The 13,059-nt window shown below is 38.0% G+C and overlaps 1 protein-coding gene across 7 annotated transcripts in view; it reads left to right on the top strand.

Annotated features, from left to right (window-relative positions):
• The window catches only part of LOC132202974 (homeobox protein orthopedia-like), a 123,216-nt gene that overhangs the window by 106,075 nt on the left and 4,082 nt on the right, over window positions 1–13,059 (top strand). The window lies entirely within an intron of this gene.

Here is a 13,059-nt window from a genome sequence, read left to right as displayed (position 1 = left end):
TACAGAGGTTTCACATAAAGACGATTTTTTGCCGCGCGGCATTTTTACGATTGGTAAAAAAAAGAGAAGGCAGGTGAAATAAAGGAAAGAGCGGCGGCGATTCTGAAGCTCTTTCGGCACGGGGGGTCTGTGGCTCTTTTATTTCCCTTCTGCGGCTTTCATAGTGCAGACGTGTGAAATCTTTTCAGACGCGCGCGCATAAAAACAAAGACCCAAAGTTTCCTCTCGTCGGATATAAAACCAAGTCCTCTCTCTGAGCACTTTATAAGAAAACGCCGAAAATTGATCTCTATCGAAATCCAATGTTCTCTTTATTCTCCATTTCGAAATTGCTTCAGTTTTGGTTGTGAAGCAAGAAGTGTTGAATGTCTCGAGTGTTTCGCAAATCGTGACTCTCTACGTGCACGGTGAAAATTTTCGCACTCAATCGTCGAGAGCGAAAGTCACAAAAGGCAGCGCAAATTTTGAGCTGTAGTAACTGGCGAGGAATTGCAAGTCGCTGCCGGTGTGTGAGAAGCGCAGGATTCGGACGCCCTCGCCGTACCCCCGCAGGCTAAGTGACACCTACGCTCGAAAAAAGCACGTTCATAAATATCAGCTAGAGCGCACGGCTAAACATAAACTTTAATCTCACCCTCCGCCATTGAGACGTGTTTCGCTCCGGAATCCGAATTTCAACCGATGTTGATGCCAGAAGTTTGTAGCTTCGGTCAAAAAGCTCAAGTTTTATGCTGCAGATGCATCCACTGTCTGGTCGCACACCAATCCTGAAAAAAATAATTATTAAAAAGTTAAAGAAGGGGAACGTTTAATATAAGATTGAACTTTAATTATATTATAATGCATTATGATGAATACAAAAAAAATTATAATCTTATAATAATAATCTCAATATTAAACTGAGATTGCAGTACTAAAAATATAAAACGTCAATCGAATATTAAATTAAATTTCATACGTATTGCTCTAATAATTTCATAATTTAAACAGAAAGGAATTTTAATCTTAAATATTTTTCTTCTCAAAGTTAAGAAAAAAATGCACCTGGAAAAAGCTAAGATAAAATATTAAAATCTAATTAAACAAAGAAAATTTGAAATGAATGACAATTATTTATTTCAAATTTTAAATAATTATTATAATTATTAAACAGCATTAAAGAATAGTTTTAACCTTTAAATATTAACTAACCATTCTTGAGCAATAATTTTTGGTTTGACTCTGTCCACAAAATCATCAGGAAAACCCAAGTCTTCGAGTTTAATGTCTTGGTACTGCCGGTTGCCTTTGCGACAGTCATTTGCTATGCACACCAACTTCTCCATACTTTTCACACCTCTGGCCCGCAGAAAATGCACCGGAATTTTACCCTGGGTACCAACAGGGGGTCGTTCGATTGCCCAGTCTGCTCTCCAACCATATTCAGTGTTCCAGTGCGACAAATAATCTGAAAATCAAAAAGTAAATAATTCAAAAATATCCGGTTTGAAATAATAAAAAAATTCACTCACTTCTTAAGATGAAGTCCTGCTTTGATTTTTGCACTTCAGCCAAGGCAAAATTTGTGTTCTTCAAAACATTTTTGCCGAAAATCTTTCCAACAATGAAAAAGTCGGCAAAACTCAAACTGAGGGAGCGAAATTTTCTTCCGCTTGTTAGAAAAAGACGTCGCCTTTCTAAGGAGAGAATCAAATGGTTCCAGTTTTTGCAAATGATCCGACATTTTGTCAAACTATGAAAATCCAAGTAGCTGAAAATTTTGTCCCACAACTCGAGCGGCAGAGAGGCCATCGCGATTTAGACTGACTTGCCACAAAAACAACATCAATGCTCATCTATTAATCATACCAAAACTTATCAAACAAATAGATTTTTAAATAAAAACCGGTTATTTGAATATTGTTCTTCGTTTAGTTCAAGATGCAAAAAAGAACTGAAAAATAATGGAACAGGAAACATTTTTCTAATATTTATATAATATATATAACTGCGGCTCAAAAAAAGGCTGTAAATAATACAAACGGTTATTTTTCGCGGTGATTTACCGCAAATGCGTAAATCAAGCTCGCGCTGAGGTCATCATTTGCTGGCGCTATAACGTTGCTCGCCCTCGGCTGTTTAATGTTCAGCTCGCATTATTTATTTACAAACTCATTGAGCGCTGTAAATGACTCATATAGAACATTGTCTCTCTCACTCGCCACAGAGACAACAAGCGCAACAAGAGAAATAAAGCCCTTATGCGTTCTGTGGATTTGGCCGCGAGACCATACAGATCCGATGGGCTTTACGACGACGAGCCAAACTTTTGATGCTCTGCAATAAAATAAAAGAGCTCGTCATTTTGACGACCGCTGCGGACGTGCCAAATCTTATTCCGAGCGCAACAAGTCAAACTCCTGGCGCGTCACTCAAACTGTTGAACTTTCCTTTGAGAAATTTTGTTATATTGCATATTCCGGGCATTCTTACAAATTTGACATTCCACAATCGGAGCAAGAACTAATAATTTATGATCAAAGGGTTTGCTGCTTTTCCATATATAATATTAAGAATTCCGCTAGGCAAAGTTGCTCAAAGGAATTAAGGCTTTTGGCCCGACTCGGGCCGGCTTAATTTAATTAAGCCACTCCTCATCTCACGTAATAATAATGACGACGACACATAACAACAAACCCTACGTGCCGCATGAGGTATCCACACAAACAGCACACGCACAAGCAGGATCAAAGGATTACAAAGTGAGCGCCAAAAAACTGCCTGCTCGGCGCCAAGGTAAACAATTTGGAAACAATTTGGCCTCTCTGCTTCCCACGCCGCACCACCACCAGCAGAGGGTGTGCAGTGTTTGTGATGGGCGCTTTTTTGTCTCGATTATCGATCCATTTGCGTTTCAAAGAAGTCGGCCGCGCCGGTATGGCGGCAGCCGAGCGCGAGAAAAAGAGCAGGTCCAGTAAATGCACAAACGCCACACCCTCGCGGGGCAGCTGCTTTTCGCGTCACGCATGCTTAATTAGCACACGTGTAGACGGAAAAAAGAGGTGACTCCTAAAGTTATGCGGGTTGCTCGTGTCACTTGTACACAAAATCAGTTTTTTTGCGGCTTAAAAATTATCTTAAGCTTACACAAACAGCTCTATTTAGAAAATAATTATTCGATTTATCAATTATTTAGTTTTCAAAATAACTCTTAATTTTGAATGCTTAAATTATGAAAAGAAACTGTAAAAATTTATGAAGTGTTTTAACTGGAGCAATTTACGAGTAAATCTTCCATCCAGAAAAAATTTGTTCCGTAGATTTGAAATAAAAACTATTAAATTTTGATAAGAGGGTAAACTAAACATTGAATTATTGTCCTGTAATAGTACTTGCATTGTAAATCACAGCATTTTCCTAAGGACGATCCACTATTTGTTGATTAATTACAATAAAATATACACAAATAGAATAATTATTGATAGGTTTTTTCTAAATTTATTTTACCTATTAAAATGGACAAGTAACACTGATGCACTCGCCATCATACTCTTTTACCAAATAAGTCTTGCTCTCCATATCACATATTACTTATTGGTTTCGTGATTTCGCGTGGTGGTCGTAAATCAATAAAAGAAACTCTGTAGACAGAGAGAGGAAGCGGCAAAAACACTAAACCAGTCATTCGCGCGGTGAATAATAGTGCTGATAAAACGGCTGAGATTTACTTCTGCACGCTGAATCGAGATTTATATTCTCGTCTTTTTATTTCCTCTTTTCCATGGCGCCGAGGGCGAATCGATGAATTTTCCTTTCAGATTTCGACGAGTGTCACCAATTCGTTGGCGGCGTCAAGTGCCGTATAAATTTTAAATCAGCAAACACGCGAAACCTTTTTTCGCCTCCTCTTCGCTGGAATTATTAAAACGCAGCGCGCCCTCCTCTCTGCCGCCGGTGTTGCAGCTGCGGAAAAAAGAAGCGAGCCATCCATTTCCATTCCACCCTGTGCTTTCTTAATACATTATTCGCCGGCGAGCAGAGAGAGAGAGAGAGGCCCGTCGTTTTTTCCCTGCGCGCTTCTTCTTTTCCGCGCTCCTTGCATTAATCACAACAGCACAAACACATTTATGGCTCGAATGGGTATTTCATGTTAATCTACGGCGCGCTCTCTTGCCGTGCTGCTGGGGGATGATTCGCCGCTCGATATAGAAGCTAGCGTGGAAGAGAGAGCCCCTAATACAGGCGCAGGCGCCCCTTTAAGCGCCCCTGATTGGCAATCATCCCTCTGGCAGCCCCTTTGCTCGATCACTGCAATTCGTCAGCCACATTTGCACTTTGATTTTGATTCTAACTAAGAAGGGTAATGTTTTATGTTGTATAAAATTAAACTGAGCTAGTTACATAAGTTTTGTTTACTCAGTTATATCTATATCTTTTTATTTATGTTCAAGAATCTTAAAAAATCAAAATATTTACATTTAGATACTTTTCAATTTGTTATTTAAAAAAATTACAGTTTTTTTACGTAGAGCACGCTTTAATCAATTAATTCACCGAACATTGAGAAAAAATATGAAGATAACAGCTATAGAGGTATAGATCCTAATTATAATTTTTTTTGTATGAAAATGCATCGCGGACTAAGAATTTTGACTCCAGTGATTAAAAATTTCCGCGGATTTATTTTATCTTACTAATAACAACAGCAATCTTAGCGAAGATCTCGCAAGTTTTTCAATTATTAATAATTATGTATTTTGTGTTTGTGCATATTGAGCATTGTTTGAATCTTAAAATTTTCAAGAGTTTTTTTTTTGCATTTCGAAATATATTTCAAGAGAAGGATCTTACTATCCGTCTGTACTTTACAAGTTAACTTATGATTTATCCCTGTAATAAAATACTTATTTTGTTAATATGTTACAAATTCTTAAATTGATTTTAAAACAAAAACTTTATAATACTGTATAATTTTTAATATTATTTTTAAATATGTATAATTATAAGATCAGTATTAATTACGGAATTAGTTAAATCTTATTTAACTAAACTATAATTTCTGACAAATATCAATAAATATAAAAGTTAAATTTATTTAAAATGCATTTTGGTTTTAAATATTTTTCAAATCTCTCCTTCATATCCTTCATATGATAGTAAAAATGTAAGAGTGCGGTTATTAATTATTTTTTTTTGTGTTGATCATACTATTGTTGGTTCTTGAAAACATAAAGCAATAAAATAATGAGTCCGTTTACTGTGTTTAAAAACTTCCAGACTTCCACTTTTCAAATTCTTAATGATATCATATTTCTGCAATGAGAAATGAGAAATCATGTTGATCCTGATTTTTAAACCATAAAGTCACATGGTAAGCCTCGTCCGTTGCTCCTGATGTGACATATGCAACACGGACGACAAGGGTCTCTGCTTTTTTTTCACTGCTCTTTTTGCTTGTCCCTCTCGCTCACATCGAAACAGATTGGGTGTCGGTGGCGCGTTCGCTCACTCGCCGGGATCAGAAAAGTCCCCTGGGAGGCGGTGATGGCAAAACACCAGTTATCCATTTATGCAGCGCTCGGAAATTTCACGCCTCCGTCAGCGATCGAATTAAAAGCGACACGTTTAGAAAGAAGAACAAAGCATCATATGCGCGCATCAGCTGACGCGCTCCGTGACACATCGGCGCCGCGTGCCGTGACACCCAACGTCAAAACACGCCGCGATTTTCCTCCACATCTGCATATTCGTCCCAGCACTAATCGATAGATATACACCCTCTGCCGCCCTCGAAACAGAGTCTCTTCTCGCCCGCCGCGCTGATATAAAAAGAAAAACGTGATTGGAATTCGGCGCCCCGCAGCCACCGGCAAATTTTATTCCAGGCAGGAAGGCGAGGAAATTTATTAGCGGGACATGCGGTAATTTCATAACAGGCGCCGGCTTTTCTCCAAACTCTGTCTTCACATTCCCTTCATAATATCGACCATGTTAAAAAATCAGCACTGTATTAAAGTAAAGTTTTGTTTCAAATACATCAGTGCCGTTAAATTCTTGTATAAGAAATTTGATCAGAGATTGCACAGAAAATGTTTAATTATTTATATCGATTTATATGCTAAATTTAATATTGCTCAATTTATTGTTATAATTTGGTTTAGTAATTGAAAATAATATTTTTATCTTATTTTAACTCAAAGGTTCATTATCATAAAAAATCTAACTAGTGATCAAATTTCTAGAAAATTAGAAAATTTTAGATGAAAAACATTTTAAGTACTTAAACCGATATTTTGCTAGACATGATACACTAACAATAAGAGAAGAATAAACAAACAACACAGGAGGCCGCGTTAACATTGCAATTTACAACTTGAAACTATTTAAAACTCTGCAAGAGAGATGCAATTTGTTCAGCAAATTTTCTAAGCAAGACACAAATATAGATTAAAACTGTAAATCAAAATAATGGCAGGTTAAAATTGCAGCCCTTTTTTTAATATTTTGATGCAGAAAATAATTTTATTATTTTCATCTCCTCCAAAAATAAACAATTGTTAAAAAAAATCAAAAATAAAATATGTTCATCATTGATGGTTCAATAATAAAGATAACTTTGAAAAAGTCCATTGTTTTTCGTCCTGCAACTTATGGCCGTGCGGATATTTGCCGAGGGCGTGTGTTGGGTTGCGCTCTTTTCTGCTCGGCGGCTCTCATGACAGCCTTTCAAAAAATACACGGCCTGCTTTGGGAGTTTGGGTCTCGGCGTCGCCTCGGGGAGATGCAGCGCAGAAGTAACTTTTGATGGGCCGTGTCGTGTCACCTCTTTGTGCATCTCTGCTCTATGCTTTTATCGGCGCTCAGCCTTTTAGACAGCCGCCCTCGCCCCCGGCAGCACATCCACTCTCTCACCCCTTTTCTTATCGTGGGGTGGTTTCGCGCTGCCACTTTGCCGGTTCGTGGCTTTTGACCTCACACCTGCTGCGACGAGGAATGTCTTTCTTACAGTTTCTACATAAAGATTATAAATCAGAAACAATACCAATGTTTGTTTTGGATTGTTTTTTTTCTTCAGATAAAAATGCTAATATTTTTCATTATTATAAAACATTAGAATGTGCTACAATTAACAAATACCATAATTAATTCAGATACCGATCTACACCCCTTTCATTAACCTTTCAACTGACAATTGAATTAATGTCAGAGCCAAATTCAAAGTATAATATATACAAAGTTAAGTGTATTATGAATATTTTGTCTTTTAAATTAAATTTTCTCCATAAAAAATTAAATGATAAAATGCATAAAACAAAATTTTTTTAATCAAATTAAAAAAAATTTAACGCTTATTTTTTTTAAGTGAAAAGAACTATGTTATTAGTATATATTAGATAAGGAAATAATTGTGAGTATAAAGCAATGATATCAAAATCTAAAGTGTGCCCATCAAATACTAATGATACAATCAGTTTTTTTCTAAACGAGTAGCAAATATATAAAAAGTGTTTTTACTTTTGCCGACAAACTAGCAGTCTGTGCACGAATTCGGCCGCAATTTTCGGCACTGCGGCGTGTCGTCAAGAATTGCGTCGTCCGTTCTCATATCTTTCGCTAAAGCGACGAACCCTAGCTCGACCTCTTTTTTCCCTCTCGGCCGAGCTGCTGTTGGAGAGATACAGAGCAGATATTCTGAATGCGTGTGTGAAAAGCCGTATAATAACCGTATCATCATCCCGGATGATACCTATATGGCCGTGGTAATATCCGTATATTTGTGTAGAGGATGACTTTATGGAGCGACGAGAGAGAAAAAAGGCAGTCGACGCCGGTCGGTCCCTCGCTGGTTGCCGGTGAAAGTGTCGAGGGTGTGTAAAAACGCGCCACTTTTATTAAAGCACCCGGCGCCCATGCAAAGATGTGTAATAATAATAAGCATTAGTTCTAATCTAATGGTACGCGGCCTGTGCGTTTTTTATTCTGCGCGCGCGTAAATGGAGATTATTGCGCAATTAAAAATGCAATAAGGCCTCATTTCGGCGGGTGGCTGCGAACTGCACGTACGCAAAAAACTGCCCCACACAGCTCAAAATCACGGCCGATGAATGGGAGGACGGAGCATTAACATGGCTAAAATTAAACACTGATTTGAAAATCTGACTTTTCATTCCTTTTGCTAATTTTGTGGGATTTTTTTAATCAAAATAAATCATTCTCTTCAATATCTTTGCTCTAATTTTTATGAATAAAAATGCACTCTCATCCATCATCAAACGTCCTGCTTTGGAGGAAATTTTTATAGAGCTTTTTTGTAAGTGGTAAAAAAAATTAATTAACAAATAATAAAACGACATAGAATTGAATTGGCATTGTCTAAAAAAAAATCAATTCTTTTTGATGCTATAACAAATCATCTAATTGCGAGACAACTAAAAGAAAGCGTAAAAAGTTTTTATCACTTTGGATTGCGTTTTTTTTTTTCGAGACCACCTCTCACGTTCTCTGACAGTCACCCACACGTCGAAGGCCATCGGCGAGTCGGTGCTAATTGAAGGAGCAACTAACCGAGTAATGCAGGTCCTTGTGAAATCCTCCAGCCGCTTCTGCTGACAAACAGGCTCGATTTTTTTTACTAGCACACGCAGAGCACACATAAATTCACATCTTCTTTATCTCTATTCAAATTTTCTAATCACTGCGACGTTGATCCAAAATAGTGGTAGTTTACAGTGGTGTAATTGTTGAGCCGAATATCGAGGGAGGAGTGCAAGCTCGCAAGCGGCTAATTGGTCATTATGCAAATTCAATTACACGCCGTTAAGTACACGAGACGCAAATTTGATTACGCTTGAGTGATTGAATCAACTGCCGGCGCCTAGAGCAAGAGAGAGAACACAAAGACGCATCGGCGGGCGATGATTCGAGTTAACTAAGTTTAATGAAGTGCTAATGTGTCGCCAAGTAATTGGTGGGTAATCACTATTAATGGCCTTTAAAGAGCTATGAAAACAAGCAGGCCTCTAAACATTACACGCCGCGAATTTATTTTTACGTTTTATTTTTCTTCATTTACCAAATTTCCCTAGAAGTACTCAAAATGGAAGTCCATGTGGTAGAAAAAATTATAATTATGTTGCAAAAAAAAAGTACAAAACTAGTTTCATATATACAAGCTGTTTTTGTTTTTCATCTATGTCGCCCAGTCCTGAAGATCAAATTTGACTTTTAATGTGATAAAAATTAAAATTGTCAATATGCAATCTCTTTTCATACAAATAGCAAGCAAATACATATTTTTTAACACTTGACAATTTTTCTTACAACTTTCTTATATATTCAATTGGATTTCTGGTTTTAATTAATTTTGAATGGTACTGGTTTTGTTAAATATTTTAATACAAAGATAATTTTAATTTAGTATTTTCGGATGAAATTTCTTGCTTCATATTAATCTTCTTTGGTCAATTTTTATATTGAATGTTCCATTGAGTTTTATGAAAGTTTGATTTTGAGTCGATTCATCAAAAGATATTCCTGCACTGTAAATTCCTACGTTCATTAAATTATTTGGCGATTTTTTTCTTTCCTTTTTATATTTATCTATTAGATTCAAGTTTGTTATATGATCTTTCCCTCTTATTCTCTTGTTTTCAAAATGTTGGTTTTTGCTCCGAATTTCGCTCACTCACCGAGCACCGCACGAGCCCATTAAAGCGTAATAATCTGCGGTGTTGCCAACAAAGCCCAAGGGTCTCTCTCGCTGCACTCTCTCAGTACCCCTTTCCTTCCTGCAGCTTTCTTCCTCAGCAATTTATCACGCGATTATTATTACCCACCGCATCTCTCACAAAACTAGTCGATATTTTTATTACGATCGGCATCATTATTTGATGAGGTCAGACCGCCGCCGCCACCGCGCGAGCTCCCCCGCGACCCTATGCTGCTGATCCCCGATCTAATTACGCGGCGCAATCCTCCTGTTCTCTCTCTCTGTCGCACTCTCTCTGCGCCGCAGTATGGCCCCGGCAATAAATAATAGCGCGGCCCCCTGCCTAAACACAAACAACAAAAGCTGCCGTTGTGTGGCCGCAGTTCATCTATGTAAATCATCAGGGGATTCTCGGGTGCGATATTACGCGCGCCGACCGACGAGCCTTCGCTCTTTAATGCCCTCGCTATAAATACGTATAGAGTTCCATTTAAACGCGCGCGCTACGTAAAAATGCCGACCGGTTCCCGAGGGAGTCGCACCACGCACCCGATTTGCAGCGGATTCCACTGTTGAAATTACCACCATGATCCCAAGCCACAAGCGTCAATTTCATCCTTTATGGGCGCCTATCAAATGAGAGTAAAATCAAAATGCTTTCAATTGGAAAAGATATCAATTGCCGAGTAGCAAAATATTTAATAACTAATAAAGCGACTTGGATTCAAGTATTTAACAAATCAATAAATTTCTTTTTTAGCTTAGAGATTATAATAAATTTTCGCAAACAAAAATAATTCCCACTTGCTGCCAAAACTTTGCATAGACAAGACTCTCAATAACTCTTTGATCATTACCTCAAAATATAAACTACACAATTTACTCTTCTAGCTCAGTTTGCTTTTTAGGCTACTTTTTGCTTAGTGTACAGACTAACAGCACCCCCCACCCCAAACCAATTAGTATAGAATTTTTTTTCGTCAATTTTGAAATCAAAATAATAATAATTTGAATAATCTGGAATAATCCATTATTTGACTCGCTTCTTCACAAAAACTTATCACGTCTTCAGCCCCTCGGTTCTTATTTATTATGCCAATTGGAAATGGTTATGCAACACGCAGTACTGATCAGTCGAGCAGGCTGCAGCAAATGTAATAATCTATCATTTTTCTGGAAACAAAATTTATCTATTTAAATCAATTTTTGAGTTTTAAAACTCAAAATGCACATGAGGTTTATAATAATGCAAATAGGGTTTATAAAAATAATATCTGATGTCAATCTGACGTCATCCATGCTAATAATTTATGCAAAAAGATCTCGAAAAAATACAAAGTACAATGATTTTTGTTTTTAAATAAATTTTACTTATTGTTAGCTTTTAACCAGCCATTTATTACACAAAAATTGATTGAAAAATAAAATCTGAATAAACTTAAATCTAATAAATAAAGTAATAACTTTATTCCGACAAAGCAGCTCAACTTACATAATCGCTTTGAAAATTTCCTGTTGCAAATGTATTGTCTAGGAACGGAAACTTTTCTTGACCGAAACAAATAGAGAAAGAAATTCCTTTGTTTCTCAAGTTGCGAAATTAGAAAAGAGTGTGGCTGCGTCGTCTCTTGGCTTGAAGGCAGAGCAGCAGGTTTATCGATCGGCATCGGAGCTGGGCAGGCGGGCGTCGCGCTTCCTTTTTCTACGCTTACTTTTTTATGGGCCGGTGGCGGAAAGACAACGCTCAAGGGGGCTTGCGCGCGCCAAGGTAATCAAAGCGTCCCGTGTCGATCAGCGTTATGGGCCATCAGCGCGTTCGGAGTGGCCGTGCACGCCCGCCCGTATATAAAAACAATCAGGGGAATGTGTATCGCTCGTAAAAGGCGCAACAAAAGCCGCTCCGCCAATTTGTTTTACGGCTGCAAATTAATATCGCGTCCGCCACCGGGCATTAAGCTGCGAATAATTGCAAAATAAAATAATAATGAGCGACCGCGGCACAGCGGATTTTATATTAATGCGCCGGTGTAATTTTATTACCGCCTGTATGCGCTGACGACACGCTCGCGGCTGTCGCGGATTTAAACTCTAAATGCGCAATTGGGATCAATTCCGCATCAAACATCCGCGACACAATCAACGCGAATTGCTCTCGGCGCGACCACGCGAATTTAAATTTTTTCCCTCAACGCGATATTGAATATTGCGCCTCTGCTGTGCTGACTGGCGAGAGGGAGCTTCATGATTAGAACAATTTCATATGTAGCACAAATAAAATGGGAACAATTATTTAACAAATTTGAATTTCATTTTTCCATAGTAAATTTAAATATATTAAATATAAAATAAACGATTATTTTAATTAACTTATTTCTTATATCAGTTTTATAGAAATTAGCGGTTTTTCAGTTTTTAACAATTTTTTTTTTATCAAATTTCTTAATATAATATAAGACATACTTTTATCATCACTTAACCATTATTGGCAATTGCAATTCTATCATCACAACTTTCCATCGCCCGTATCTTTCTTCTCTCCTCTCAATAATTGCTTACAATTGAAGGTATCTGAATCTAAAAATTATTACATTATAATGATTAATCATGTAAATATCATACAATTTACTTATTACAATGACCAATGATAATTTGAACAAAGAAAAATATACTGAAATTTTTACACGCCTTTTTACCGATCTTTAATAACAAATAATCATAAATTGCCGCAGAATTTATGTTCTGCAAAGTGATTTGATAACTCCAGAGAATTAAAAACGGGGTGCAATGAAAATCGTTTAAAAAACGAGAGCCGCGGGACCATTAGGTATCGGTCCATTCCATGCTGCTAATTACCCACCGACACAAACATGCACCGCGCAAAAATAATAAACGCCGCGCCACTCTTGGTGGGACGCAAAAAAATGAAACCTGTTGCCGCACGAATATTTTTTAAAGCAGAGCCGCTGGCAAAAAAAATCACAAAGCTAATGAGAAAATTGATTTCGCGTGGCTCGCAGGTAATTCGATTTTGACGCCATTTTGCACCGGCCGTATAAATCGGGCGAACGGATGAGCGCGGCTGATTTACCGCTATATTTATACGGTAACTAATGCTGCGGCTCTCGACGCGGCGTCCATTCGTCTTTCTAGGCCGGCCCGGTCTCCAGAGGCCCCGTTTAATCCGGCGCCGCGCTAATACATCTCGCCGACCGCTCGTTTATTTTGCCGGAGACTTTGGCCGGCTGCTGCAAGGGTTGCATACCCCCTGCTATATACGACCCCTCACTATGCCCTGGTAATGGACTGCGGACAGGGATTTTTCCGCAGCGCCAACACAGCAGAAATGGATGGTCGCTCGGTCGGTCCCCGGC

The sequence above is a fragment of the Neocloeon triangulifer genome, unplaced genomic scaffold (genome assembly GCF_031216515.1).
Source record: "Neocloeon triangulifer isolate White Clay Creek 2 clone unplaced genomic scaffold, ASM3121651v1 ptg000017l, whole genome shotgun sequence".
In the NCBI taxonomy this organism is placed as follows: Eukaryota; Metazoa; Arthropoda; class Insecta; order Ephemeroptera; family Baetidae; genus Neocloeon; species Neocloeon triangulifer.
The sequence above is the reverse complement of the archived record's forward strand: the minus strand, read 5'-3'. Positions and strand labels throughout refer to the sequence as shown.